The sequence below is a fragment of the Haliotis cracherodii genome, unplaced genomic scaffold (genome assembly GCF_022045235.1).
Source record: "Haliotis cracherodii isolate W230 unplaced genomic scaffold, xgHalCrac1.p SCAF_14, whole genome shotgun sequence".
Taxonomy (NCBI): Eukaryota; Metazoa; Mollusca; class Gastropoda; order Lepetellida; family Haliotidae; genus Haliotis; species Haliotis cracherodii.
This window is the reverse complement of record NW_027266269.1, coordinates 31,580,575-31,586,137: the sequence shown is the minus strand read 5'-3', so window position 1 is coordinate 31,586,137 and position 5,563 is coordinate 31,580,575.

Sequence of the window (5,563 nt, the reverse complement as noted above, 5' to 3'; positions counted from 1 at the left end):
TTGATATCAAATCAGCATTTTTGCAGATTTCACAAAGAATACAGCATGTCTGGATATTACCACTGTGTCCACAACAAGGATAATTTTACACATATCATTGGTGATGTGATCGCGTGCTACGCCCGAGAACTATCAGTGAGTGAGTGAGTTAAAATTTAACGTCGCATCGGCATTATTGCAGCCATAGAGCGACTAGAGAACTATCAAAGTACAGACAATTGGAACTGGATTCGAACACTGGATTCCCGACATGGGTACAATGTGGGAAACCCATTCCTGGTTTTCCCCGCCATGATATTGTTGGTATATTGCTCAAAGCGGCGTCAAATTATTCTCACGCGCTAACTAAAAAGACATCCCGTTGAAGAAGGCATTGCCTTGCCATGGAATATTGGGACTTTGGTGACACGGGTGAAACTAAAAAACGCTGTAACAATGACTTGTCTGATGACCAGGAACACGTGTGATTTCCTTCCATCTATCCTGGAAACCAGACTAGTTTTAGAAATGGTGTTAATTGTAGGGTGGTAGAAGACAATGAGTGTCCTTAGACTTTTAATAGAAGGGTATTCTCAGCTAGTATAATAATAGTAGTAGCTTTAGTAGTAGTTTTAGTAGTAATTGTAGTGGTAGTGGTAGTAGCTGTAGCAGCGGTAGTGGTATTAAAACACATCTATGACGGCATTCTAATGTTTGAACGCTCCATTATTTTTTCACGAATGGAGAGTTGTTTGTCAACTATACATTATCGTGAATCAACATTTGAATTAATTTCCACTTGGAATAGACGGAACTATTTTTTACATTGATTGACAAGTCAATTTTTATCCGGAAACATGTGTCGCCACATCGTTTAATTTGAGGACTTGTAATTGTCAACCTCAGCTATGGCGGCACATGAAGGTATGGTGTTAAATTAATTATTAAATATTTTCATAATTTTGCATAATGCTTAAAAGCTCCAAATAATATGTACATATTTTGTGTTGGAATAGGTTATCTTCAACAATGTTCATATTTATAGCAATTAGATAAAAGAGAAAAAACAAATCAGATACTATATATATCCTTGTTCGGGGCTCTATATTTCCTATTTTTCCCGTCAGCATGTATTGACAATGTGTAAGCGATTGATAAAAACTGGTTTAGGACCCAACGAAATTATGAAGAGCCGCGTAGCATGCATTGTAAATGTCAGCTCGCGACGGAGCTTGGTGCACGTGTAACAGCAGCAGAGAACGCGTTCCTCGCAAGGGCGACTCACACAGTATAAATAGAGACCACAAAGAGTTCTGGTATATTTTTCAAATATTTTCCACAACAGAATATTTTGTCAAAGTGCGAAAGTAGGGATGAATTTTAAGTAGGGGAATGTCCTCGTATACATTCCTCCATAACAAATGTTGTTAAATATAGAACAGGTAGGTCGGGATACTAAGCTGACTGGTTCTACGTTTACAAAACGCAGAACTTTACGTTGACTTGAACGACCCCTGCGGGGCCTCTGCTTCATTATTTTTAAGGAATAGAGAGCTACTCGGACATTCACCTCAACATTATAGTTGTGGTATTGGCAGTAGATGTTGTATCTTGTTTTACGCAGCACTCAGCAATATTCAAGCTATAAGACGTCAGTAGTAGTTGACGTTATAGTGGTGTAAGTGGTAGTGAGTGAGTATAGTTTTACGCCACTTTTAGCAATATTCCAGCAATATCACGGCCGGGGACACCAGAAATGGGCTTCACACATTGTACCCATGTCGGGAATCGAACCAGGGTCTTCGGCGTGACGAGTGAACGCGATGCAAAGAGTGAGTGAGTATGGTTTTACGCCGCTTTTAGCAATATTCCAGCAATATCACGGCGGGGGACACCAGACATGGGTTTCACCCATGTCCGGAATCGAACCCGGGTCTTCTGTTTATCTAGCGAACGCTTTAACCCCTAGACTACCCAACAGCCCCAGTTATAGTAGTAGTGGTGGTGGTCGTAGAGATGGTGGTAGTAGTAGTGGCATTATCATTTATCATTAGTAGTAGTGGTAGTAGTAGTGATAGTAGTAGTAGTACTAGTAGTAGTAGTTAATTCTATATGTACGCCGCCCTACCCCACTCGTGCAATCAGGCTTCCCCAAAATTGAAAGTGCGACAACTGGTAGTCTATATTTAATTCTATATGTACGCCGCCCTACCCCACTCGTGCAATCAGGCTTCCCCAAAATTGAAAGTGCGACAACTGGTAGTCTATATTTAATTCTATATGTACGCCGCCCTACCCCACTCGTGCAATCAGGCTTCCCCAAAATTGAAAGTGCGACAACTGGTAGTCTATATTTAATTCTATATGTACGCCGCCCTACCCCACTCGTGCAATCAGGCTTCCCCAAAATTGAAAGTGCGACAACTGGTAGTCTATATTTAATTCTATATGTACGCCGCCCTACCCCACTCGTGCAATCAGGCTTCCCCAAAATTGAAAGTGCGACAACTGGTAGTCTATATTTAATTCTATATGTACGCCGCCTACCCCACTCGTGCAATCAGGCTTCCCCAAAATTGAAAGTGCGACAACTGGTAGTCTATCTTTAATTCTATATGTACGCCGCCCTACCCCACTCGTGCAATCAGGCTTCCACAAAATTGAAAGTGCGACAACTGGTAGTCTTTATTTAATTCTATATGTACGCCACTCATAAACATAACGGGACATGGCTCCCATGGCCGAAAGCTGTAAAAAGTCAGTATCCTTTAGAAAGAAGTCAATGTAACGTGCCATAACGGTGTGCTGGTGATTAGGTGCCTTAATCTGAGAGTGTAAGGTCGAATCCCAGATGTGACTCCATCCAAAACAGTAATAGAATTTGTATTTTACCGAGAAAGTGTAATCCCAAACATAACATATGTTACATTTGACCACTTTCTTGACAATTCCATTGTCTTTTCTTAACGTATCAGTTGTCTTCGCAGACAAAGACAGGCTTTTAAATTATATTTTTCAAGCCCGCCCGGATGCCCTTATATCGGAGAAGGAGAAACACACACGATTACGCGGAAGGCCGATCGATGAAACGATACAATAACGTTTTATAAGGCGATATGACTGGCCAATCAGGAATATATATATATATATATATATATATATATATATATATATATATATATATATTCATTAATTGATACATTCACGATATGGCTGAAATATTGCAGATGTGACTTTAAATATTAACTCACTCACTCACTCATTACTTGATAAGAAGCACCAAATCTAAATCTTCACCTCGTTCATTTATCCAAACGGGTTGTTATGAAATATTGAATTAAGGGATGCGCGGGTTAATACGTTACACTAATGCAGTACTACTTCATAGTGGCATTGTACAGTCACGATATTGCAATAAACATCCTCGCGGGAGTGTGAGGATGACTGATGATGGAGTAAGGCACGCCGGCGTGACGGCGAAGAGGTCGTTCCAGTCAACGGAACTGCGTGTTTTAGGCGGAGAACCAGTCAGCTGAGTACCCCGACCTACCTGTTCCATATGTAACGACATTTGTTATGGAGGAATGTATACGCTGGGCTCGTGAAAAGGAATACTGCCTGTCGCGTGGGATTTGTCAAATTAACTAAGAGATGATAAACAACGGTGAACAAGAATGGGAGAATTAAACGTAATCCTGGCGTGTTTATTTTTATGTATGGACGGATAACAACTGTCATGTAGGGTGGCCCATTTCTGAAATTTCGCACCTTCCCACCTTCCCGTTCTATTACGGAGGAGGCGAGAAATACGAACCGATTGCGATGACGCGATGAAATCATGACGCGTTGCAAAGTGAGTGAGGGAGTATGGTTTTACGCCGCTTTTAGCAATATTCCAGCAATATCACGGCGGGGACACCAGAAATGGGCTTCACACATTGTACCCATGTCGGGAATCGAAGCATGGTCTTCGGCGTGACGAGTTACCGCGATGCAAAGATGTGATGTGATGTGATGTCACATTACGTTATAGTGTCATTGCCTTACGTTTTCGACTTGGAAAAAACACAGCGAGTCAGATAAATATGTCTGAAATATAGCCAGAAGAGAAAAGTTCTCGGACCGTTACCACTTTGGTTGAAGCCACGAATCACAAGTATAGTGTTGACAATCCTAGAAACATAATCAGGGAACCGGGATTCGAATCCAGGAACATAGGATTCTAGTGTGCCAAAGGGACGCAACTCTACATAGGGAATCGCGGCGCGCTTAGCCGACCGCGCACCCTGTAAAACACCCACGTCACAACCCCGTCCCTCCCGTTGACATGGATCTCTGTTGTAACATTGGACATCAAGTGGATGCTTGTTGTAGCTTTGGCCATCAAGTGGATCCTTGTTGTAGCATTGGACATCAAGTGGATCCTTGTTGAATTGTAGCATTGGACATCAAGTGGATCCATGTTGTAACACTGGACATCAAGTGGATCCTTGTTAAATTGTAGCATTGGACATATAATGGATCCATGTTGTAGCATTGGACATCAAATGGATCCATGTTGTAACATTGGACATCAAGTGGATCCTTGTTGTAGCATTGGGCATCAAGTGGATCCATGTTGTAGCATTGGACATCAAGTGGATCCTTGTTGTAACATTGGTCATCAAGTATCAAGTGGATCCTTGTTGTCGCATTGGACATCGCATGGATCCTTGTTGTAGCATTGGACATAGCGTGGATCCTTGTTGTAACATTTGTCATCAAGTGGATCCATGTTGTAGCATTGGGCATCAAGTGGATCCATGTTGTAGCATTGGACATCAAGTGGATCCGTGTTGTAGCATTGGACATCACGTGAATTCCGAGAATCTGTACTTTACTATGAAAGTGTTATCCCAAATATAACATTTGATAATTTTTTAATTTGAAGTTTACACGATATACGGCTTTTCCATTGGACGAGAGGTCGGTCACGTGACCGCGAAATTGACGTTCATAAGTGTATGAAACAAAAGGAAACAAGGCACTATTCAGAGTTAATTTGAAATTTTATTCACATACTAAGCACAGAGAACACAGATTAAATAAGAAAAATATCATCTTCGTGTCTTTAAACAAAGCGTTGAACAAATACATCACTAATACTAGTGAGTGAGTGAGTTGGGTTTAACGCCGTTTTTAACAGTATTCCAGTTACATCACAGCGTGTCAGCTTAGTGTGGGAGGAAAGCCCGAAGTGATGCAGGTCTCAGAAGTTTACCACTTCGGTGAAACCCACGAGCACGGGTATGGTGCTGACAAACCTAGAAACATCACTAATACAAACAACAGTCGTACAGAGGAGTTGCAGGTTTGTGCCGAATGTTTGGATTTCTTTTCACTGAACACAACGAAATGTAAAACGTGTTTTTGTGTAACTGCGTTTAATGTTATAAAGCAGAATAAGATGAGGACCATTTTGTCAACAAGAGTAGAATGGTGTCACAACGTCTGTTGTAGCCAGGAACGCGAATGGAGACAATGCACTTTGAGCGTCAAGATCTGTTTGGGCCACATCTGTGGATGGTATATAATACTTCATTTT